The sequence below is a fragment of the Ursus americanus genome, chromosome 36 (genome assembly GCF_024610735.1).
Source record: "Ursus americanus isolate L20-20 chromosome 36, mUrsAme1.1.p, whole genome shotgun sequence".
NCBI lineage: Eukaryota > Metazoa > Chordata > Mammalia > Carnivora > Ursidae > Ursus > Ursus americanus.
The window spans coordinates 19,552,964-19,579,808 of NC_142162.1; the positions used below are offsets into that span (position 1 = coordinate 19,552,964).

At 38.6% G+C, this 26,845-nt stretch overlaps 1 long non-coding RNA gene across 2 annotated transcripts in view; it reads right to left on the bottom strand.

The window, feature by feature from the left end:
• LOC148107047 (uncharacterized) overlaps positions 1-26,845 on the bottom strand; it is a 201,298-nt gene that overhangs the window by 56,859 nt on the left and 117,594 nt on the right. For both annotated transcript variants that reach the window (XR_015723158.1, XR_015723157.1), the window contains 4 exons: positions 19,194-19,320; positions 10,526-10,925; positions 3,163-3,443; positions 1,599-1,731 (listed from right to left, as the gene is read on the bottom strand). This is a non-coding gene — a long non-coding RNA (uncharacterized LOC148107047). The remainder of the gene's footprint in view (positions 1-1,598; positions 1,732-3,162; positions 3,444-10,525; positions 10,926-19,193; positions 19,321-26,845) is intronic.

Here is a 26,845-nt window from a genome sequence, read left to right on the forward strand (position 1 = left end):
TCAACGTACTTAAGGACGGTAGTATCTCCCATTAATAAAATACTTCTCTCTAGATCACACATCCCTACCACCTATTGTCCCATTACCTTGTTTTGGTTTGCAGTAAAACCTTCAAAAGGTTCTGCGTCTACACTTTCCCTATCTACTTCTTCACTTCCTTTCATTCCTAACCTACTCCATCCGGGCTATTTTCTCCATTGCTCCACAAAAGCCATTCTTGTTGGGATCTCCAGAATTCTCCATCCAGCTAAATCCAATGGTTGGCTCTTCATTTTCATCTTACTTGACTAACCAACAGAATTTGACACAGTTAAGCTGTCTCCCTTTCTTGAAACATGTTCTTTCTTTGGTTTCTGAGATACTATGTTCTGTTAGCATTGCTATTACCTCAGAGACCTCTCCTTCTTAGTCTCCTTTGCTGAATCTGTCAACTTTTTCATTTCTAAAGGAAGTCCCAGTCCTTAATGTATTTTTATTTGCCTTCAACTCTCTAGGTATTTTCATCTCTTTTGTGGTTTAAAATCTAAATGATGGATGCCTTCCCAATTTTTATCTCTGTTTTCAAACTCTCCCTGAGGTCTACACTCATGAGTCTGTCTGCTCATCATCACTTGAATAATTGACGGAGATGTCTACATCTGCAGTAAAGAAAAGCAGAAAAATGGCCAAAACCATACCACCTTTTGGGGATTAAATGTTTGCGTCCTTCCCCATGAAATTAATACACTGATTCCCTAAACTGCAGTCCAATAATGTTTGGAGAAGGCCTTTTTGGAGGTAATTATGGTTAGATGACATCATGAGGGTGGGGCCTTGGCCTGATGGCATTACTGCCCTTTTAAGAGACACTAGAATGCTTGTCTTCTCTCTCCACCACGTGAGGACCCAGTGAGAAGGCAGCCATCTATGAGCCAAGAAGAGGGCTCTCTCCAGAAATGGAATCAGCTGGCGTTTTGATCTTAGACCACCCAGCTTCTAGAAATTTTGTTTAAGCCAAGTCTTAGTATTTGGTTATGGCAGCCTGAGCTGATTAATACAGCTTTGCCTTCCAACCTGCTCCTCCCCAGGCTGCCCCATTTAATAAGCGGCATTAGTATGTATCCACTTGCTCAGACCGAAAACCAGGAGTATCCTTGACTCTTTCCCCACATTCCTCATCCAAATTCACTAACAAATCCTATCAGATCTTCTTCCTTTAAAATGTATCCTGAATCTTGACACTTCTCACCGTGTCAACTGCTAGCAACTTTGCCCAAGACGCTTATATTTCTTGCATATACTTTTGCACAGTTTTCTAATGTGTCTTCCTGTTTCCACTCTTCCATATCCCCAACCCAATGTCAACCCAGTATCTTCCATACAGCAGCCAGAGATATCTTTTAGAAAGAAACGTCAGAAAATGTCACTTTCTCTGCCTTGAAACTTCTGTGGTACCCATGGATGTTCAGAATGAAGTCCAATGACCTAAGTGTGACCTCAAGGTCCTCCATAATCCAGCCACTGTTTGTATCTCCACTCTATTTCACGTCCAATTTTGTGTTTATTTGCTTTGCTCTGGCTACATTTGCTGCTTCTAAATATGCCAATCTTGGTCTTACCTTGGGGTCTTTGTGGCAGTTGTCCCTTCTAAAACACTCTTCTTCCAGAGCGTTGCAGTGTTCACTCCCTCACTTCATCCAGGTCTTTGTTCAAATGGCACCTCTTCGCAAAGGTTTCTCTTGAGCATTGTATCTAAAATAGCCATTACCCAAGTTAGGTAATTTATTTGCCAGATGAAGAATTAATAAATTAATTAATCAATTTGCAGATTTTGCAAATCAAATGTTTTAAAAGATTAACACCCAGTTAGAAAATATATTCATTCAAAAAAACTTGAGTAAAATCCTACTGTTGTTCCAGATGGGTGCTAAGGATATAGCAGTAAACAGAACATACAGAAAAGATTCCTAACTTTATAGAACTGTCATGAAACCCTTACGTGAAAAAGCGAATCGTAAAAAAGAGGAGAAAATGACAAATACACCTCAGAGAATGTGTTTAACCACCCTGTTAATCAGAAAAATTCAAAAATTTAAAATAAGGTACAACTTCTTGCATATCAAATTGGCAAAGAATTTTGAAAAACCAATAAACCTAGCATTGCTCAAGTCAGCGAATCCAGCACTCTCCTTCACAGCTGGAGAGAGTGTATAGTTAGATTGGAAATTCAGTGGTATGTAGGAAAATTCTTTAAATGTTTTTCATTCTTTGACCAAGACATTTAGAGAAACTTATAATAAGAAAATAATCAGGTAGGTACAAAAGTTACACATAAGAATGTTCAACACAGCATTATTTACGACAACAACTAATGGGGACTGAACTCATTTTCCAGTAGTAAAGATTTGGTTAAATGCACTCTGCTCTATGGACGCTATGCATCCAGCCCATTAAAAAGGCACCTGTAGAACAGTTCATGTCCTGGGGAAATGTTCATGAGATGGGATGTGAAAGAAATTAGGTTAGAAAGTAGAATGCTCAGTGTACTTGAAATTTATTTTGAATTGTCCCAATATCCCAGTGGATGCACATATTTTACTTTTAAAATAAAAATTAATTTAAAAACCAAAAAATAAAATAAACTAAAATAGCCACTACCCTGTCTTTCTCCCTTGCCCTCCTCTATTTATCTCTATTGCATTTATCATAATTTATTGCTTTATCAACTTTCTCTTCCATGAGGATGTAAGCTTCAAGATCTTTGCCATGTTTACCACTAGATCCCCAAAGCCCAGAAGAATCTCCACTAAAGACCAGACTCAATAGTAGTGAATGAATGAATGTATGTGTTGAATGAATGACGTTTTTGAGTGTTTTTCCAAAGATACAAGAATTGCCGTTTATAAACGTCAAGGTCTGAAATCTGTTTTCAATAATGTGTTCTTTGAATGAGGAGAAGGGGGAAAAAAACAAACCAACCCTGAACAAACGGCACAACAGTAAACCAAGAAGATTTCAAAGTGGCAAAGTGGGTGGTATCAGCCGAGCTTACGGTCAGGTTTACAGCAATGGTGATGAAGTAAAGTAAGCAGAGAAAACAAAATTACATGTGCTTTTTGGATTCTTGAGTGAGCAGCAAAGTAAAAAGGGTCGGTTCTACTGTGCCCACCATAATTTTCTCACCTCCGGGCCTTTGGAAGTACGGTTAGCACATCGTACTTGGGCTTTCCTGAGGACGGTGCTGAGGCTGCTAAAGACCCCAGCAGAGAAGACGGGTCTGCTCCGTTTCTCTTGGCTTTTAGCTTTCCCAGAGGACTCCAGCTTTACTGCCATTTATCTTCCTCCATCCTCAATTCCAACACAGACATCACCCCTCGGTAAGCTCGTGCAGCGTCCCCAAATTGTAGTATCTCATCTTATTTCTTAACCGGCCTTTACACTCTAGAATGAATATAACGCCGTCCCTGAAATAAAATAATAAGATAGGTTTGAACTATTAATTTGAAGAAACAGCCAGGACTTTCCACTCAGGTGTGAAAATGTCCTGATGCAAATAGAATAAACTAAAGCACATTTGATTTAATAAGCCGTGGATCTAAAAGTTATGCTAAGCAGTTTATCCAATCACAGCCTTAAATACATCTCTGGGCACTGGCTGGATATAATTGGGGATAAGACTAAGGAGCAAGCACCAAAATATTAAATCTAAATTAGTCAGCCGTTCAAATGAGCAAACCCTTTGTGGACCGTATTGATCATGAAACTGCACGTCACCACCCGCCAATGACATCCTAGGACAAATGCTCAGAACGCCTAATTTTCTTCCATGGTTGCTAGGTTGGCCTTGAGCAGCAAAAGGCAACTGGATTTATTTTGTTCTGGCAGCAGCTCAGTGGGAACATAAACTAGCAATGCTAGGGAACAGAAGGTCTACACAGAAAAGGAGGCTCTACTCGTATACTGTACTAAACCCTCAAATGCCAACTACGCTTAAACCAGAAGCAGTGTAAGTGGTAAACACTAACGTTTTCAAAGAACTGTCTAATATTCATGGAGGAATCTATAAGAGGTGACTTTGAATAATCCCTTCCCAGCAAACCTGTAAAAGTTTTATAAAATATGCTGCAAAAATGACTCACAGTAGATGTAATTACTGTGCAACCTTGGAAACGGGTGTAAAAAATTCAGCTGCCAGCATGTTAACAGCCACCTAATATATGGGTTGTTTGATTGGACTCTTTGGGCAAAACTGCAAAATTCCTAACCCATTGCTGCTATATATTTTATCAGGGCCAAATTTAGCTACTTTCATTTTTTAAAATGCCATTTCCGACATCACAGTGAATCAAGTTCAGTGCTGCTTAATTGCTTTGCATACATTACAATCTAATTCATTTCCCCAAACACTAATTTAACTAGTTATTATTTATTTTTATTTTTTGGAATAGCAGCAGAGTTCTGATGCCCGAACTATGAAACTTGGCAAAATCATTGCTTTCTTAACAAAAAACTGTAAGAATCAGCAGTGAAATTTCCTCCTCTATGCAGTCAGCAACTGTTTCCCAGTTTTTTTTTTTTTAAACGTATTCATCTTAAATTAACAGTTTGGTATAAAAATGGTTCATTGCCTGTATTCTGTTTTCAATCATAATGTAGTATTTTTGTGGGCGGGGAGAAGAGCCAAATTTTAGAAGGGTCATATGCCATATTTTCACCCTGTGCCTCATATCCATCCTTCGGCCTTGGCCGAGGCGATCAAGTATATTGTCACTTTAACAGCTAATAATGCCAACCAAATATGTCAACCTTTGAAAGATATCCTATTATTACAAAATGCTCACTCTGTAGCCATCACCATCCTAGGCTTTGGTCTATGGGCTATCACTTCTGGAAAACGGAATTAAATTGAATTGCTGTAAAACTAATTCTATGGTAGTGTTACTATAGGCATTTGCTATTTAAATGACCTTAACAATGAATCTTTTAGAAAAGAGCTCGTCCCCCCTCCCCATTTTATGGTGGAATAAGTCTATCCCTTTCCCCCAAATTTATCTGTTCCATAAGTTTACATACATAAGATTTTCTCCTAAGTGGGGTCTATCCTAACTGTGGATAAAAGAATGGGTGATGCGGAAATGCTCTACAGGCCTTCTTCCAGATTAATATTTAGGATTATTAGGATCACTCAAATAAAGCCACATAAACTGACTTGAGCCCTCAGTCCAACCCCTTCGTTACATATCCCCTTATTATTCTAAGGCATACCGTTAGTGGGCAGGGATTTTGTCTTATGAATCTTTGTACCTCAATAAATATTTATAAAATTGAATTTTCAGTTTTGTGCAGCTGAAACAATACCTTCTATTATATGGCCGCTCTGGCAGAAAACACCCTTTGATTTACTTGTAGGAAACTAAAACTAATTTTATGAAGAAGGATTAAAAAAAAAAACATATAACAGTTTGCCAAGGAGGGGAGGATACTTGCCTTCCGTATATCAGTAACAATGAAGAGTCCTGATTTTTATCATTCCAAGTTTCATAACTACAGATATTGAAGCTCAAATTCTTCTGCATAATTAATTCCCGTTCTGTGTAAATATACTGGTAGATGCTATGAAATTGAATTTGCCAGCACTCGAATTAGTCTATTTTGAGGAGTAGAAACTTTTGCTCCTAGAACAGTGAAATAGAGCAAATGCAGAGCCCAGAAGTTATTTGAACTACAAACAGTGCTTAGACCTTTAATTAGGTTAAACATGTTTCGTTAAGTCATTGTGATCAGTAATTAGAACACCTGAGTCTACTTAGCCGGCTAACCTTAGTCTATAATTCTGAACAACCCACATCTCAGGACTGCAACTTCACTTCAGGACTCTGTGAGTATATGAGATTTAGAAAGCTTTGAATGGTCCAGAAACTCCCCACAGCTCAGTACAATTCTGTGTCTACGAAGTTCAAATATCATACACCTCATCTTAAATAATTTGCAGTCTTGTAGTAAGAAAAACAATCAAATTATTAACAGAACATCATTACAAGAACTTCTGTATACTGGGCTTCTTCATATACGTGCTAAAATTGGTCACAATGCAGAGCATTATTTCACTTTGGAAACTGGTAACTAAGAATGATCTTTCCCTTCAAAACCATTAATCTCAGAGATACAAGATCTCACCTTGGCCTCCATTACCATCCTATAGAGTTAGAAACACGACAATAGTTCATTGCTGGGGGTTGGTACCGAAAGAACCCCAACCAACCAGAACACAACACACACACAAAAGATGGTAACGATGGCACAGTGCAAGAGAAGATTGCAGAAAGAAACCCCACTTACGCTTTGTTCACAGATGTTAAAAAAAAAAAAAAAAAGTACTGCTTAGATTCTGATGTTAAGAATCACAACAAAAAGCATATTGGAAAGTGTCAAGATGTAGAACTCTTTTCCCCAAGGGGACCCCATCACGGGTCTGCCTGCTGGGAGGAGGAACTGGTCAACCTGCTCTGTGAAGGGAGGGAGCATCCTGGAGGTTGAAAATCCTCTCACTCAAGCATCAGGGAAGAGGAACTCAAGGGAAACAAGCATTTTGCAAAAGGCAATAGAAGGGAGATTCTGATCAGGGAAGGAAATGTTGTCTGTTGTTTTAGAAGTACTAAGGAGGCGTAAGAGGGCAGAGTGACCATAGCCGTGAATTCCCTTCCTATTTTGGTATATGCCTGCCTTAGGGAAATCTATTTATAAAGATCAACACTAAAACTAGACATATCTTTAAACGTGGCTTTTAAATTGTGGGCCAAACAAAAGCCTATTTATTATAGGGTGTGAGAGAGAGAAGGCCTCAATGCTACCCTTTTTCAAGCCTCTAGGGCCTCAGCAGAGTAACGGCAAACACAGGAGCAACACCTTGCGTTGGTACCGTACTTCACAGTGAACAAAAACACTTCCACATACATTGTCTCGACTGAGCAGAAGCAGCACCCTACGTGTGGACGAGGCTACTTAGCTTTTCTGTTTTACGGAAAAGGACACTGAAGCTTTGAAGAAATCACAAGTTGTTTTAAAAAACATAGGTCCCTCTTGATAAAGAGAAGTCTGGCCACATTGAAAAAGAACAGTCACAGAATTGGAAAGGTTATCAACAACAGCCTGCAGTAAAAGCTGTATTTTATAGTAAGGTACTCCTTTTGTTCTGGACTAGGATTTTATGACTGTCGTTGTTCCTGTTTTTACAAAGCAGAAAGTTCAAATACCTGACCAGCCGCTTCGAATTCTGAAATCCGGCAGCTCCCAAGCTCCAAGCCTTTAAGGGAATGGATCGTTTGTAGCAGACAAGGATTCTGAGCACTTTGCACTAACCTACAGTGTTTCCCCGGAGAAACAAAGTCATCTTGCCTGTCCTGCTCTCTTCCTAATAACTCCCCAACTGTGCCAACTATCCGACCGACTGCAAGGGAACGGTGTGTGAGGGGAGGAGACGGGAACCGCCAGGGGTAAGGACCCTTCGGATGGGTCGCAAGGTACCACCTCTTCTGTACTTTCAGCTGCCACCCTACGTTTATTCCCAGAGGAGTGGAACTTGGCCTTGCGAAGCTAGTTCTAATTCTGTTCCTGGAGGTTAAAGCCCCTGCTGTGTTTGCTGAGTGACAATGGGATATTTATAAGATAGCTCCGAGACAGGATTTCATAGGGTTTACTTCCAAACATTTCTCACTGATATTTTTTCACCCATTCGCTGAACAGTCTTTATTGACTACCTGCAAGAACTGTAAAGTAGGAGAAATGCTTGGAATAAAATTTTGATACTAATAATTCTTAAAATTTTATTTCTAATTAAGAACCTTCATATGACTGATATCTTTGACTTCTGACATTTAACGCCATAGCATGGACACTGGCCTATACTTTATTTTCTCCTGAGCTGAATGATGTTGCCTTGTACAGGAGAAGAGGACATCTCAGTCACAAACTTCATGACGAAGACCGCCTGACGGGCACTATGTGAACTTTCGGCATCTTATGTCCAGGAATGTGCGTGTAGTACTATTTCAGGACCTCTTTACTGATAATTTATTTATTTATTTATTTATTTTAAAGATTTTATTTATTTATTCATTCAACAGAGATAGAGACAGCCAGCGAGAGAGGGAACACAAGCAGGGGGAGTGGGAGAGGAAGAAGCAGGCTCATAGCGGAAGAGCCTGATGTGGGGCTCGATCCCAGAACGCCGGGATCACGCCCTGAGCCAAAGGCAGACGCTTAACCGCTGTGCCACCCAGGCGCCCCCTCTTTACTGATAATTTAATGCTGCCTCTAAATTTAACGCCTATTGCCTTTTCACCAGAAAGCAGTTTTTAGTGATGATAATGATGATGGTCATTAGGGCCTTGGAGACTTTTGAAAGGATCTAAGGATGAATGAATAAATAAAAACCATGATGACTCATTCTGCACCCAGTGCCATTAGCTCAACACACATGGGCACGTTTCCTTTCCCTCGCAAAACTGCACTATTAAATATATGTTACATTTCTTTTTCAAACAGAGTGAGTATAATTTATTCAAAGAATATCGTGAGACTGTGGAATGTTAGCAATCAAGTAAGCATGCTGCAAAGAGCGAATCCATTTTACCAGGTTGGCTCTTTTTCTCTAAAACTAGTCCTCATAGAACAACCGCCAGATTCCGTCGGGTTCTATGTTTACCTTCCCTCCTAAATGAAAGGAGTTTATGCTTTGCTACGTTTTCATTGCCTTCTTTATCTTATGTTTTAAATATATTAAAAAATGTCATGTCAAATTTCCTTCTTGTATTGCTTCAGGTTAAGTGGGGGAAAAAGTGGGGATCTTCAAGCATCATCTTTTACATTATTAAATGAGTACAGATCAATTAACATTTCATGTTCGTATTCACAAAAATGTGAATGTCCAGACCCTGCCCTTTAATACTAGTATGCAGGTACGAAGAGATATTCCAGAATTATTTTTATAAAGACATATGTAGTATTTTCTCAAAAGTAAAGATGTTACGAGGTGGTATGTTGTGGCCATTACGGTGTATTTTATTTCACAAGGATTAAACCATACAAAATCTCGAGGCTGCAAAAAGATTTAGTTATGCTCATCAGGCACTGAGTTTATTAGTTCAGTCTCTGTTTTTCCCTTTACGAGCCAATTTCAAAGCCATTGACAGGCCTCCTAATGACACGTGTAAGTAGCCACTTCCCTATTTTCCTTTTCTTCTTGCGGCAGACACTGTTACAGTGAAAAGGACATTGAAACATAACTCGGGTAACAAGGATTCTATACCTAACTATCCACTCAGGGACCAGGTGACCCAGCATGGGATGGTGACCAGTGCCACCTGTGACTCGCTTCCACACAGCATAAAGAAAATAGTACCACAGGGTTGGCATAATTCTGTTTAGTCTGCAAAACAAAACCAAAACAAAACAAAACCAACCCCAAATCACCAACAGACCCAAAGAGAAGAAGTGAGCTACGGAAAGGTTCTGGCTTTAGACAGATTCAGTATATTAAAATTTGTATTTAAACAAAAGATAAATGAGGAGGTAGTTATTCACTTTACTTTAGAAGTACCTGATACAGGAAATGATGCATTTTAAAAGCTCACTTCCATAAAACGTTCAAAGCACAATTCAATTTGCAAATATTGAATTAAAATACACCTACAGCAAGGTCTGAGGTACTGCTGCATTTTAAAACCCACTGAGGGGCTTTGTACACAATTTAGGTTAATACGATAAAGGAATAGTACATCAAATTGGGATTGATTGTTCTGAATCAGATTCAGTCAGTCCTATTTACATGAGGCTGGTCCGGTGAAAACCACAACTTCCATCTGCCTGGAAAGACCGAGAACTTCCCGTTGCCGTTCAAAGGGGAAACCAGTCAGTTGCTAGGCCTTGAGTTTTGACTCTTGAGCATGACTTGCTTCAGGAGAATGAAGCATGCCTTTTGGTTCAACCCCCTTGCTTTGGTAGCCAGGCACAACGTGGAAGACACCAAGTGTGCACTGCTGCATTTCTCTCTCAGAAGGATAATCAAAGCCCTTTTAGTAAAATGCCTTGGGAACACGGCAGTAGAGCTCCCGTTTGAGTCAGAGCTGGTCTGGGGGGTGAGATTCTGGCTCTCTGTCACGTGCGGGTACCGTGGCGTCAGATTTACAGTGGGTTGATCATCTCTCCGGCGTAGTGCTCGTGGGTCTGTGCACACACACCTCTGCACTAATATGTACGTGTATAATGTGTACAACGTGGTTTGGAATATACTAGAGGGTTATACAGTTGAAAGAAGTAGATTACTTTAAACACTTTAAATCACTCATGGGGTAGTGAAGGGTTCACACAAAAGGTGTAAGAGAAGTGAGATGAGTAAAGAAAATAATGCACTCCCATCTCCCACCCCCCTCACTGACTGTGGCCAAGCCTCCCGCACTGCTCAGGTTTTCTCCCTCTCTCTCTGATAGCCCTCGATGATGGGATTCCACAGTCGGCGCTTCCTTTCAGCTTCTAATAGCTTCCTTACCTGCCTCTAGGTCTTCGTCATGAAGGCTGGTTTCTTTGTAGTATCTTCTAAAACACAGTGGTGCGGCTTGGCTGTTTTCAGAGTCTTCTTGCTTGTGGAAACACAGTCATCAGGTCTTCTAGAATCCTGTTTAAATCAGGTGAGGAAATAGAAGGTGATGTCCATTTTAAGGAAAGGGACACGGTGTCTTGGGTACAGAACTGGGGGCCACAGTTTCACATTCAACTTGAAAACCCTCAGATATCTTCTTCAAAGTAAAGTGCTTCCTTCTAAATGGTTCGTTGGCCACTGCAATGATATGTCATTTAATCGCAGCCTCTCTGGGGAGATGGAGAACTACTACGACCAGCAGGATATGGCCTGAGTCATTACTGGCATTGCCATGACACTCGTGATCTTCCTGGAATTGAAGAAAACAAGCAGGATGTTAATGTCCGAATGGATCTGCTAATATTTCAGAAACCTTCTTAGGTTTCTGTACACACTCTTAAGTAAATTTTTAGCAAAATAAATAGTTATGTAATAAATGTGACTAGATTGAAAAGCAGGGGCTATATAAGGTGTTTCAGTTTACTACTCTCTCTTTTTTTTTAAAGATTTTATTTATTTATTTAACAGAGATAGAGACAGCCAGCGAGAGAGGGAACACAAGCAGGGGGAGTGGGAGAGGAAGAAGCAGGCTCATAGCAGAGGAGCCTGATGTGGGGCTTGATACCACAACGCCGGGATCACGCCCTGAGCCGAAGGCAGATGCTCAACCACTGTGCCACCCAGGCGCCCCTCGGTTTACTACTCTTAATTAAATAATTAATAAGCGATGCCCATAATTACCAATATAAATTAGGAGTCCTATTATGTATGTTTGCATTCTGAATAGCTTTTGTATCTTTACTTTAATGTGTTTGGTAGAACCAGGAGAGAAAAGAGAAAAAAATTATCTTACATTTAGAAACATGTGTGGGCACATGAATTCAATTCAATGTATTACTTTAGTATCATCCAACTGTAAATGCAAAAATACTGAAGTGTGTTTATCTACGCAGACATGCTCATACTTAACTCATAAGGGCACAGCACATCCTCTGTGGTGACTTAGTGCGTGCTGTCATGCTTTTCATTGGCTAGTCACAATTGAGGGTCATGACAATAACTTAACTCTTAGAAACAGTTGGCTTTTTGATACCTTGACATTTCATAAAGACTTTTATGAGGAAAGATGCGTATTTTCATATTGAAAAATGCAATTTGTTGTGTATGTAAGAAAAGTGTGCTTGTAACTACTAGGATAGGTACTTGGATGAGTTTTGTGCATTTGTAACGGATTTGTGTCAATCGAGGCTGAGATTACAAGAAGGAGGGCTCCCCTGAAGTTTTTGTAATATTATGATAGGCGGTGTCCAATCAGTAAATGTTTAAAGACATGGATAGACTAGCAAATGAGAAGCAAAGAAATGCCAATATATTTCTTTTATCTTAGGTCATTATAGTTATTTTGAAGCCAAAATAATTGTTTGGAAGTAACAGAACCCAAACCTTTTTACATGACATAGGGATTTGATGAATAGACACAGGAACATGTCTTCAAAATTATATATAACCCCTTCTTCCCCTAACTTGCTTTTAATCATCGAGTCCTATAACCTCTTTTAATATCTAGGCCAATCTGCTCATTTTCTGACCAACAGAATCTATGACGGAGTCTATAAGAATCAGTATCAAAGACAAAAACACTAGACTTCTGAAAGAGAAGAATCCACTGTTCGAACAATAGTATTAATATATGCTTTCAATGGGCCTGAGATTACTTGGAGAAAAGATATTTTTCTTGCAAACCCAAAGCAGCCATACTAAACTCTTAAGCTGTCCTTTAGAATTAGAAATAAAAATCTAGAAGACAAGAAAAGGGTTTTTGATGTTTTGAAGCCTCATTGATTTTTTTTTTCTAAAGTGAAAAGGAAGACCACAGCAGTGTTTTGCTTTTGATAAGAATACACTGGATGGACTTGAAAAATCAGAAGCTAATTACTTTTAAGATGGTCTTAGGCGGGAACAAATTTAAGGTGACATGTAGAGTTGGGGTATCTAACATTTAGTATTCAGGTCCCATAATTCCTTTGCAAAACAAATATGATTAATGTGTGATTTTAAAAAATGATCACTAACATGCATATTTCTTATCTGCATATGCACCTTTATCTAAACAGATTATATTTTCTGCCTCTTAGGTGCTTCATATTGATATGCCTATGCTATTCTTCCAAACGCTGTGGCTTGTTTCGTTTTTGTAGAGATCACGAGTCCACTTGATATTAGTGACTTACACTTTCCTCTGCTTTGTGAGTGTGGGTAATAGCCTTTTTGTATACCAATTTGCTTACACTGCAGTCTATGCTGGTAATACTGTACATTGCCTGACCTCTGAATGGAAAAATAATAACAAGTTAAAACAGTCATTTTACCTGAAGTCGATAAGGCCATAACACTCAACCTGCTTTCAATTCACATACTCAATTTTCATCCACTCACTCTCGACTTTGAGAGGAAGGAATAATGACAGGTTACAGGCACTTTATTTCAAAATTCACTCACAAAGTTATTGACAAGCATTTTTCACAGAAACAGCTCTTCTCTCTGACCCTCGTGAGCTGTTTACATGAAAAATGCTCTTCCTTGTAGATTAATGAGAGTGGAACCTAATTCCACACCAAACATGTAGCAATTGCTGTAGCATCTCTGTTTTTGATATGGGAACAAAAATAGGGATAATTTGCCTCAAATTGCAGTCACTTCAGTCATAATAAAATCTCAGAGAGTACTGTTTGCTTTCAACTTTCATTAGGTAAGCTGGGGCTGTTATTAAGGCACCAACACATAAATGTTATATTAGCACTTAACAGAAGCATAGCATTCTCCTCTAGGAGATAAATTCTACTCTTGTCAATATAATTCCTGACTGAGTGCAGTAAAAGAGTTTGGAAAGATGAAATAGTGAAGCTTTGCACTAGAGGAAAAAAAAATACCCTGTTCATTCAAGCTTAAAGGCCATTTTGCTGGCCCAAGGTGCCAGGGTACTGTTTAGAAGATAAGTCCCAGAGAAACTGTCTTAGGTCAAGTCAAACATTGAGACAAACTTTCAGACATGTTCTCTTTTTCTGAGGTTGTTAAATCAGTTACTTTAAATTTCTGAATGCTTTCATCTGGCATTTCAACTCTGTGTAGAAATATAAGGATTTAAGGCCAAGATGGAGTTCATCTCCAGAAAGCAAATGATAACCCTTACGTGTAAACCACTGTACACACAGCACCCACGCTTTTTTTTTTTTTTTTTTTTAGTTTGGTAAGCCCTTTCAAAATGCCAGGTATTGTGTATAATCATCGTGATAGAGCTGTTGATATATAATCTGTGTTTATCCATGCTCTCACTACTACGTGTCTTAGGTATATTAAAAATAACTGTCCCCTATGTAGGCCTAAGAGAAGTGCTGTCACCCTTGGAGCAATGAGGACTACTTAGTCATCTAAAATGGGAAATCGAGGAAGAGGAGGGGCATCTACAAACGTGGCCATTGCTAGGCTTGTCGTTCCCATGGTCCAGCTGCCCCAGCCTTTCAGAGTCCTTTGTCTTACATCATCAACAGGTCTAAGGTCTTTTAAGGAGTCTCTTGTCATTTGGATTGTTTAGAAGCCGTAACTGCAAACAGAAGACTGTTCCAACTACCAAGTTCAAGCCATAATGTTCTTCAGGTGACATGTGAAATGGAAAAGTGGCTACTGTCCCTCTGCATTTGTAAGACACACAATTACAGACAACAACATATGGTACATGATTATGCCTAACGATGGTGGTGATGAGGGCTATTTGGCTTAACGTTCTGTTCATAGGGTTGAATGTATTTGTATCTGCCAACTTAGGTTGCTCTTCTATTCATCTGGGACATTCCTCTCATTCAGCCTTTCCCAGAAGGTTGATGCATTTCCGTCCACCCCACCTCATATCCTTCACATTCTGGTAATCCTGAAAATGGCCTGTAAATGTCGACTGTGGCCAGACAGAGGGAGAAAAGAAGTGTTAAGTTGCTTTCTGCTGAGACTTCAAAGTCCTGCGTATAGCGGCCGTTCATTTGTAATCAAGTTTTGAAATGGTAGTTTTGATATATAACATTTATATGAACCAAACAGCAGTTTCCTCTTCAAGACCAAATTAAAATAACTTTCAATTCATAAATATGAAGCAAGTATCTTTTTCTTAAAAACCACATTTTGGGTGTAAAAGGAGAACTAATGAATGTGCCCACAGTTTAATATGCAGACAAATATTTTAGATGGAAGTTTTTAGTTGGCTTTAAAACTTAGAAAGACCTTTTCTTTGGTAATATATATTTAAAAAATAAACTCAGGTCAGAGTTAGCAACTTCTCAACCATACTACTGAGAGCAAATTTAAATATACTTTATAGGGAAAGTAGCGGGGGCCTCCCATCTAATTAAAGCAAATACCTAACTATAAGTTCTTCAGTATCTTACAGATTTTTGAATCCTCCCCAGCTAGCAGAGAACGTGGTACCCAATAAGTGGTTAATAGAGTTTTCATGCTAACACTTTTCCGAAGGGCGATTTATATCAAATTCCGAAATGTTCATTCAATTTGACCCTGAAATTCTAAGTTTAGAAATTTATTCTAAGAAAATAATTAGAGATGTTCGCAAAGAAAATAACTGGAATTACACAGGATGTTTATCATAGTGTTATATGTAAAAGCAAAAACTGCTAACAATCAAAATATCCAATCATAGATTAGTAGTCAAACACATTACAGTATATCACATAATGAAGTATTACACAGCTATGAAAAAGTATGTTTTAAATATTTAAGGGAAAATAAAATATATTTTGTGGAAGAAAAAGGGCCCAAAGTCTAGTAGGTATGATATTAATAAGAGCATATATAATACGTGTGTGCATATAAATACCCACATATACATGCATACATATCTGAGTGAGACAGGAAAAAAGCACTCAAGGGAAAAAACCCACATGTTTCTTGTAAAGCCCTGCTGGCTTATAAAGATAGAGGATGCCAGGATGGGCCCTTTATTTACTGAGCAAAGAGCTCCAGGTGGGGACCCAGAGAGAAGAGAGGCCAGAGCTGAGGACAGGGCCAGCTCTGGGTGGCAGGGCTGGTGATGGACAAGGAGTTGAGGCAGTTGGCAGTTAATAGGAATCAGAGGCTCAGCAAAGAACCCAGATGTCTAGTGGAGATTTTTTATTCAGTTTTTCTGTGCAGTATGTATTGTATCCTTTGCCTTTTGCCTCTTCCTAAAAACTTCAGAGAAACCTTGTTTTTTCTCTCACCTGTAAAGGTAGGTAGGTATGCTTTGAGGGGAGGTGACCAAGTGTTGACTCCTGCTCGGGGGCAAAAAGCAAGGCTGCCTAGGGGGCCCGACCACATCGGGGACATCGTTAAAAAGAAATGCACCAAAATATTAGCCAGTCCTTAGCTTTGGGTAGAGAGAGAAGAAGGGGATTTTCATTCCCTTCTTCATATTGTAATAAACTTTCCAAATTTCTGTAGTGAGTGTAATGTATATTGCTATTGTAACTATTATATTATTACTGTAATGCATGTTACTATTATAATCAGAAAAAACGTTATTTAAAAAATAAATTGAGGGGCTCCTGGGTGGCACAGTGGTTAAGCGTCTGCCTTCGGCTCAGGGCGTGATCCCGGCATTGTGGGATCGAGCCCCACATCAGGCTCCTCTGCTATGAGCCTGCTTCTTCCTCTCCCACTCCCCCTGCTTGTGTTCCCTCTCTCGCTGGCTGTCTCTATCTCTGTCGAATAAATAAATAAAATCTTTAAAAAATAAAAAATAAAAAAAATAAATTGATGTCACATGCATGAATGAATGAGTCAGTGAATGAATGAATTTCAGAAGTGGTAGTTTTGAGAAAGACTTTAAAATATATTCAAAAAGAATATCACCGATACTAGCCAGACGAAGAGGGCTTCATTTCCGGCTCTACCACTTATTGGCTGTGTGATCTTAGGGCAGGCGTTTAATTCCCAGTTTCCTATTCTGTAAAATGGGCTAACACTAATTCCTACCTCAAGGTTGTCACGAGGATAATACAGAACAGTTTTAGATTTGTGTAGATGATCCCCTCTGATTTGGGTCCTGCCACCTGTATTTTTGAGCATGCTGACATTGTACTGGCGCCAGCCATCGATCCTGCAGCACGCCCGCTGGTTACAGCGTATGGCACCAACGTATGCAAACGTGGACGCGAAATACTGCAGTTGCTCCTGCATTCACTGTTACTGCCCTCGGAGTCCTTTGTCAGCTCTAAAGACAGAACTTGGCTTTGTAGTAAAAATTCACCATTAAAGATATTTTAATAGAGTAAGACTTGAGTTTCTTAACTTATGTAATAAATTGAGATTATGATTTGACATCAGGAAATTATAGTGCAGTGGAGTAATGTACTACTTTAACTGTCTTACACTAACAGGGAAAGAACTCAGATGGACTTAATATATAAATGATGCCCTTGTGCCAAGTAGAGGCCAAATGATACGACACTCCGCTCAAAGAAGGTTTTACAATGGTTCGTATAGAGAGAAATGGTGGGAGAAAGGAGTCACTCCATGTCCTACTGCAGTGTAGCTACGCCAGCCAGGAAAGGAGTCATACCCTAGGAGCCAGCATTTATTTGTTTAGAAGCTTCATTACCCGAGTCCAGCTTCTCAAGTATTATTTTGTAGTAGCTCATTGGCGGTGCGAAGAAGTAACAGCTAACAAGATATAGGATATCTCTGTCTCATGATATTTCTTTATTAATCAGTGATAGAATTATTAAAATGATTATCCTTCTAAGTAAAGATGTATATACCTGTGTTTTCTTTAAAGATTTTATTTATTTATTTGACAGAGAGAGAGAGAGTGTGCACAAGCAGGGAGAGCAGCAGGCAGAGGGAGAGGGAGAAGCAGGCCCCCTGCAGACCAGGGAGCCCAATGAGGGGCTCCATCCCGGGACCCTGGGATCATGACCTGAGCCGAAGGCAGATGCTTAACCAACTGAGCCACCCAGGCGCCCCATAAAGATGTATAGACTTGTGACTGAAATTACAGTTACGTGCCACAATAAAGTGGTACTTTCAGTTACAGTCATATTGGCTTTGTAGGATTATTTTTATTTAACCTCTACATTTGTTTTGGTTGTGTAATGATAAAAGCTATAGGTAAAGGAGTTCATGTGTAGTTTTATACGTACAAGTAGTATTATACTAAAAATAATGCAGACCCAAACTGGACATCTGCAAACATTTTTTTCTCATTTTCAAGAGTAAGAAGTTTGAGAAATGCTGTAGTAGAGTAACTTGCTTTTCTTTGCAGAATGTTTCAAACCATATCATTACCAAAAGTAACGTGCAATTTTGGCTGAAAATCTAATACATTTGGCTCCTATTCAAGAAGTCGATAGTTTTGTGGGCTTATCATCCTGACAAAGACGACAATGAGAGTGGTGAGGATGATTCTGCAAATCTACAGATGAGGGTCCCACTCCCCATCAGCATAGATGTGCACTGATTTATACTGACCCATGGACAATTTTCGGCCGGTTATGATAAATGACATGCATTTGCAAATTTCCATTCTTACATCTATGAAATGGACAATACCTGTATGATTATCTTTGAAAGTTAAGGTGAGGAACAAAGGAACGTGTGAAAGTAATTTAAACAGCAAGATTCCATGGCTACCCAAATGGCATCATTATTATTTCATTAAGAATAATCTCAGGGCCTTTTTACTCTCTGAGTTCTTCTCATTCTTCCTGCTTAGGTGATCAGGAACAGGTTATAAGCGGTTGGGAACAGGCAGTACATTAGTTCCTGGCTATCATAAAATGCGGCTGCTGAATGCTGATTGTTTTCAGAGGCTACACAGCACAAAAACTTTGGCACCTTTTAGAGAACCAGGGAAGCTTTCAAAGGCAAAAATACTGTTACATCTCTTTGACAAATATAGAGTATATTGGGGAAGACGCCCAATGCAAAACAGAGACTGTGCCTCCTGGAAGCTGTAACCCACATTACAGAAGGAACTGGAGCTGAGAAACAACTCCAGCTTTACCACCTGAGCTTCTGCCCTTGAATTGATATTAAGTAACCATATCGCTCATTATAGCCTTTAATCTCCCTTGCTGATACCTTTTAATTTTTAAACAGCCCGACTTTACAAATCATCTCTTCTTTCATGTGTTCTCCCCGCGAAAGAATTAATTTTGCAAGCAAAATATCTAAACAGTAAGCATAATAAGAATGAAACAGGTTCAAGCTCATTAGCAGCAGGGAGCAGATGTAGTAAAACTCTGCCAGTTCCCCTACATCGCCTTCTCAGCAGGGACTGGGCACCAAGCTGGGAGTTAGTTCCACAGCACAATGCTTGGCTGCGGCAGCAATCGTACCTCTGTGGCTTCAAGAACAATCCTAAGAATTCACTTTGATTTCTGATTTTTCTTTGCAATAATAATGTCTAAAAGGACCCTGCAGAGCGAAAATGTAAAGTTAAGCACCAAATGCTGGCTAATCAGGAGACTATAAGAATGTCATGGATCAGAAAATAATTATAGATTATAAAGGCATTTTATCCTTTTAAAAATAGTACCTTCTTGACAAAACAGAGGCTCCAGAGTCTGGATGAAATCAGTAATTGTTCAAGTTAAACTTCCTTGAAATATCATGCCATATCCGACGTTCGTTACAACGACTGTTGCACAACCGATAGAAGAAAGCTGCGGATGGACCGAAGGAATACACTGATCATGATACAAGCTAAACACACATGAGTTCTGTGAGACAAAATACAATCTCAGATTATTAAACTAGGGTTTCTTCCTTAAAAAGCACGGTTAAAATAGAACCATCTTTTGGGAAACAGCATTATCAACCAAAATGAGGTGGCTATAGATGTGAATATTAGCAAGGCTTTATTAAAAAAAATATCTCTCCTAGAAATGAGAATACATTCATGGGACTATAAGTAATACTTAGATGTGCAAAACTATATATATATACACACACATATATATACACACACACATATATATATATATACACACACATATATATACACACACACATATGTGTGTGTGTATATATATGTGTGTGTATATATATATATTAAATATATTTATTTAAAAATATACATATAGGATATATATGTATATTGTTCAGATATATATGTATATATCCTAACAATCTATCCTGGACATTCAGAAGGTGATTTCATGTTAACGATTTGTCTCTTCAACAGTGTTTTGCACATCTAAGTATTATTTATAGTCCCAGGAATGTATTCTTATTTTTAGGAGAGATTTTTTTTTTTTAAATAAAGCCTTATTTTTTTTTTTTCAGATAAGTGAAGTACACTGTAGAATCCAATTCATGGAATTTCCAATAAATCAAACTGCAACAGATCTAAATGTAACAATCAATAACTTTATCTGCGTCGTCTTACAGCTCCATAAATTACTCGAAAAGCTGATGCTGTGTGTTTGTTTGCTGTGTTTGTGTGGGTTTAGTGCAACGGATTCATTCAGCCAAGTCTGATAGACAAGATGCTTTAAAGAGAATGACATTAACAGTGTTCCAGGAAAGCTACTCTAAATCTTTCAAAGAAAGAAAAAAGAAACTTAGAAATGTAATTACTAGGAGAGAGGGATGCATATTCTGAGTCTTCTAGGCTACTAAAATAAACTTGTAATCTTCCCTCTAAAAAGTAATAGTATTGGCTTCAAAACCTGGAGCAGATCTAAACCTACAAGCAAGAGTTAAACTTACCCATTTCATAAAAATTCACACGGCAAGGTCAAGAGGATCATTAAGTAAGAAGAAGTTGACCTTAAAAAGTCACCTATACACTAAGGTTGATCTATTCCCATGTTGACCTTAAAAAAGTCACCTGTATAGTAAGGTTGATTGATTCCAAAGTTGACCTTCAAAAAGCCACGTATATCCTAAGGTTGATTGATTTCTTTGAATTGCTTGACCCATATTCTATTGTAGTAGGAGGATAAGTGGGTTTCCTGACACACCTCCTTTAGTGCAAACATTTTTGAGTATCTTCACATTCAACTAGGTCCCAACGGTTTATATCAATTGGATCATGCATTTCAAAATTTGGGTTAATTCTTCAAACTCAATAGATTGTGGGTAACGTTGGAAGTCATGGCACTAGTGACCTAGGACTTGTGTATCCTTGAAGGTACGTACACAAGACAGTGGGTCACTTTGTGGTATCAGCATTTTACTGTACAGATTCAATAACTAAAAACAACTGAGCTCCCTTAGCCATCTCCAGCATAGATCCTACGGACAGTTTACATATGGAAACTGAAAACTTCCAGGGAATTCTGCTTTTAGGTTTTATTAGAAATTGATTAAGAATAATAGAACCGAACTGAAAGAGAAGACACATATGTAGAAAAACTGGCAGAAAACACATCTTTAATGTGGCAGTAAAACCCATCCACACACACACAAAATAATTTAAAAAATAATGCTCTCTAATATTTTACAGGCATAGAAACCATGGACAATTGCTGACATTATATCTACCTCTTGGAATAATTTCATCTGGGTTACCTGTCATCCCACCTGAAAATCAAGTGACAAGAGAAGAGTAGTGACTATAAAGTCCTCGAAAACAACCAGACCCACAGGACTGAAGGGCTGCTCATCAAAACACAGTTGTGCCTACTGGTCATGTATGAGGAAGAGACAGCAGCAGGACACTCAACACACTGGAGTGTAGCGTTATGAAGTGTGATTTTTCCAAGCAGCGAGGGCACAGAAACGCTTTAAATTACTGCCGAAGCAGAGCCTAGAGCAATACGGAATTAACTGTGGATGACTACGACACTAGGTGACAGAGCAGCCTGGCATGCAGCTACAAGGGACAGAGTTGTTTTTGGTTTAAAAAAAAAATACACAGAAAACCACACACAAAAATGTCAGGCTGATCACTGCCTGGAAGGGTGGAGTTGCAAATAGGGACGAACCTTTCGGGTAGTAGCTACTGCCATAGAACATGACAATTTTCACATGAAAATGTCTGAGTGGAGAACATAGTAAAGAATTATAAATTCTCTACGGAATTATAAAACTGTGAGATTGGACAGAGCCACAGTCCACAGCTGTTCAATGCTCTATGGTCCTCCCTGCCAGTTAGAGAGTTAGCACCTGAATCCACGCCTCTGGATGCCTGGTCTAGCCACCCACCCCACTCCCAGTGCATTTTAGAAGCATCAGCTTTCAGATAGAGGTGAACCTCTTAAATGAGAAGAAAGCCTGTACCAATTCCTTTATATCTTCAAAAAAATTTGGGGAGGGAGCCATATGCAAGGTATGAAACGTGTACACTCAATTAAAACTTTCAAGGGATCTTTAAATGTAAGACCCTGATGATGTCTTTGAATTTCTAATCCAGTTTGGTGATTTTTAGTCCACCACAAACGCCTATTTTGATCGTGAAGGGACCTCACAGGTCACCTTGACCAACCCCTTTATTTCAAGAAGTAGGAGTTCTCTTCACTCATTTCCACCTAAGTAGCCCTTTCTACTCTTTCTATAAATGCATTTGGTGATACTCAGGGCAGGATGAATAATGTAGGCTACTAACTATTCTCCAGAATTCCTACTACTTTGCTGCTACCAGTTGAACTGTGCAGTTACAAATTATCAGTTGTTTTTATTCCAAACTTGAATATGCTATTATGTACTTTCAATTAAGTATTACATTATCCTATGGAATATGGATGTGAAACAAAGTAGAGTTGTTTCTATAAAACTTAAGTTGAATATTGTGGGTAGGCTTTACAAAAGTGAGCTGTTACTAAAAACATGTTGTCAGTGTTGGTGAGAATATAGAGAAATTGGAACTCTTTTTCACTGTTGGTGGGAATGTAAAATGGTGTAGCTGCTATGGAGAACTATATGAAGGTTCCTGAAAAAATTAAACACAGAAGTACCATATGATTCAGAAATCCCACTTTTGGGTATTTATCCAAAAGAACTGAAATCAGGATCTCAAACAGATACGTGCATTTTCATGTTCACTGCTGCATTGTTCACAGTCTCCAACAACAGGTGGAAACAACCTAAGTGTCCATTGAGAGACTGATGGTTCACAGTCTGCAACAACAGGTGGAAACAACCTAAGTGTCCATTGAGAGACTGATGGATAAAGAAAATGCGGTGTACACCTACAATGGAATATTATTCAGCCACAGAAAAGAAGGAAATCCAATCATGCATAAGAGACTCTTAATCATAGGAAACAAACTGAGGATTGCTGGAAGGGAGGGGAGCGGGGGTTTGGGGTAACTGGGTGATGGACATTGACAAGGGCACATGATGTGATGAGCACTGGGTATTATAGGAGACTGATGAATCACTGACCTCTACCTCTGAAACTATATGTTAATTATATGTTAATATGAAACTATATGTTAATTGAATTTAAATTTAAAAATAAAGAAAACAAAAGATTAAAAAACCACCACCACCACCATCAAAAAACCCCTTGAAGACAGCATGCAAAGTGAAATAAGCCAGTCACAGAGAAGCAAATACGGCATGATTCCACTTAAATGAGGTGTCTGAAGTAGTCCTAGAGGCAGAAAGTACAATGGTGGTTGCCAAGGGCTGGGGAGAGGCAGGAAGTGGGAAGCTGCTGTTCAATGGGTATAAAGTTTCAGTCATACAAGATGACAAAGTCCTAGAGACCTGACGTATAACATTGTGTTTATAGTTAACAATACTGCAACGTATCCTTAAACATTTGTTAAGAGAGTAGGTCTCCTGGTATGTGTGTGTATTTTTTAAAAACCACAATAAAAAAGCTATTAATTCAGGTGCAAAAGATTAGAAAAATTGTTAAATTCTAGAAATGTTTTTCACTCAGATTACTTCATAAGTATTTTTAATGTGTTGCTCCATTCTATAGAAAAAGAAAATAGAAATTGTAGGTACTGTATTATGAGTAGGATTTATGCAACAAATATCCAACACAAACAGGACATGCCAAGACAAGATTTAGGTCCTACACCAAAAGACTAGTGAATTAATGTACATTTATTTAATTTATTTAAATTAAAATATAAATGTTTTAGGGCACGCGTAGTTCATTTCTTAATGATTCTCTGATTTCAACAACTTATTCAATCAAATAGCTTAAGTATAGGTTCTGTGCCTAAGTTATTAGTTGAGACACCCCCCAATTTTCCCTTATAATGCATAAAAGATGATTTTGGCCTAAACTTTAAAGAATAGGTTTGATGATTTGGTCACTTCCACTATAATCATGCTATTTATTCCATTCAGTAACTATCTCTTGAGGGCCTGCTTTGTGCTAAGTACCATGTCTGGCATCTTACTATGTGGTATGGAAGGTGCATGAAGTCTGGACTAAAACTCAGGTTCAAAGCTTGGCTCTGTAATATCTACTTCATTAAGTTGCCTCGAAGATTAAATGCTTGGCAACCTGACGCATAGTAGGTGCTCAATAAATACCAGTTTCCCCAAATGTATCATTGCATTGAGTCACAATGACAACTGACAAGTAGTACTGTTATCCCCATTTTATAATTACACAGCTAATCATTTGGTGAGCCTGCCTAAAAACCCATCTGTCTACAGCCTGTGCTCTTTCCACCGCAGGATGCTGTTTCGTTATCGTCTAATTTTGAGTAGGATTCCATTCTGGATGATTTAGCCAGGTTGAGTTGCAAATGCACCGTCAAGAGCTGAATGAATTGATTTAAATGCTGAAAATGACATAGACAGAGTTGCTTAGTGGTACCCATTCATAAATTGGGGAATAGCTGCCTGATGCAGTGGTTTACATTTCATGAGTGTTTATGCCTAGCTCCTTGTTGTTGTTGGAGGGTGGGGGGCAATAATTACTCAGGTTGTCTGGATGCTTCTTGGGTCTGCTTCTTTTATTATATTTTTGATTTATCATATTTTATAATTTAAGAAGTAGTCTTACAAAGTAATTTAATTAGAAGTTTAAAAGAAGGGAATGGCAAGGGCACAGTCCTACTTTTCACCAGTTACAGTTCATGATTTCTGTGCACTCTGATTTCGGCAGGACTATTGCCCTGGGACGTGAAGAAGCATTAAAGGCCTGGTATCAGTAGTGAAGTACTATTGTTAGTGTTGTCAGTGTTTTGCCTTTCTCGTTGGAGGGGGATCATCCTGGCTGGACTGGACAGAAACGGAATAGAAAGACAACAGTGGTGCCTTTTTCTTTAAACTTGTAACTTTACAGTAGGCTTCCCAAGCAATGAGAAGATCACTTCTTTGCTCTAATTCTTAAAGTAGCATTTAAATGACTTGTCATGATTTGGTGTTTTAGCATTGTCACCAGCTTTACTTCATGCTACACTTCAGTTTTTCTATCACTCTTCTCATATTGGACCACAAAGGTACTGGCCTTGGTGTTCCTTTCTCCATTTTTCTCATATTCCTTTTGCTTCAGAGAGTGTGTTCCATAATTTAAGAGCTGGGCAAACCCCAACACTGGAATTATCTGCTGAACTTGGAATTATCTCTCCCTGTTTGACTTCTCCATTGTACTTGATATGGCATTGATTGTAATTTATAGTACATCTGCAAATCCCCTGAAGTCACTTTTGTAATTTTTTTTGCAAAAAATAGTTTGAAATTTTGGTGAATTTCAAGATGTATCATCAATCACTTTATAATGAAGCAAATAACAAGCAAAAATATAAATTCAGCATAATGGGCCATATTTCATTGCACATCAAAGGCATTTTACATCAAAGTGACCTTAGCTTGAGGTATAGACCCTTGTCATAAAATCAGCTAAGCTCTCCCTAGAGACAATGTTTTTCTTTTTCTGTTGTGTTCCAACAGCCAAGTCTCTCTTTAAGTAGCACACCCAGAAAGAAGAACGAAGCATTATTCTACGTAAATGGTGATTCAAGCAACAACCCCTTTCGAAGGCCTTCTCTGTTTCAGGCCTTGATTGTAGTTGTCATTTCGAAATTCTATGGCCATCCTCATTTTATAAATGATTAGGATCAGCATGAGTAAGTAACTTGTACAAGATCACCAAGAGGCAGAACAGGGATATGGTCCATCTCAAGTCCAGGTCTGTGCGCTTCCACTATGAAGACCCTCCCTGATACTCACTCTCCCCACTGCTGACATGGATCTGACTTCTGATAAGGCTGGTGAGAATAATTTGTGTCATGGATTTATGCCCTGCCTTATTTTAGAAAGGACTTAAGACGGGGTGAAATACAATCATGTTCTCTGCACAAAAGGGTTTGTATTGCACAGCCCCAGTTTAAAATCCTGGGACCCCTACTTGATAGCTGTGAGAAACTTGTTTCCTTGTTAGTAAAAGGGAAAAATACTGCCTAACTCCTCGTGCCGTTGTAAGAACTACGGGAAGCAACAGTAAAGCTCCTGGCATAGTGGCTGGTATGAGTAGAGATCATAAATCTCAGTTCCCTCTTCCTTCTAGCCTATCTTTTGACCATGAATTGCCTCTCTTTAGGTGGTAGTCCCATTTGAAAGCAAAGTAGGTCTATCCCCCCCCCAATTACTGTCAGGTTTAACCATTATTGCCCCCATGTGTGAACAACCATAGGTGCCACCCCAAGCTTTAGAAAAGGTTTTCAGTGACCACATCCATTTTGCTACAGAAGATGGAGTTATATAACCTTCTTGGGATGAAGCTTGAGTATTGATCTTTACAGGGTCCTTTGCTGCTTCTTGATGTATGTTAAGATACAGATAATTAACTGACATTATTTTATAAGACTACTGAATTTGTACACTTATAGCATAGTAATCCTACACAATTTGTGTGCATCTGTAACATCCATCTCATTCATTTATTTATCTACAGAGCATTTTAAAACACCCACTATTTGCCAGGCACCATGCCAAGAACCTATGTGTTGATAAGAAATGAACATAAGGCAGGCAAGGTTGTTGCTTTCTAGAAACTGACAATCTTGAAAGGGGGAAAGAGATAGAGGTGTAAGTTAATGCTTGTAACTCAAAATGATATGTGCTATATTGAATAATATTAAAAGATCTAATACATCAAAGAATATTTCACACATTTATAACACTAAATTCGTATCTTCCATCTCAAAAGTAATATTAGTAACAAGCTTAAATATAATGTATGTGTTAAGAAACTAAATTTATAATACCTATGATTAATATCTGAATAGAAAAATATTTTCATGAAATAGTATCATTGAAATAAGAAGT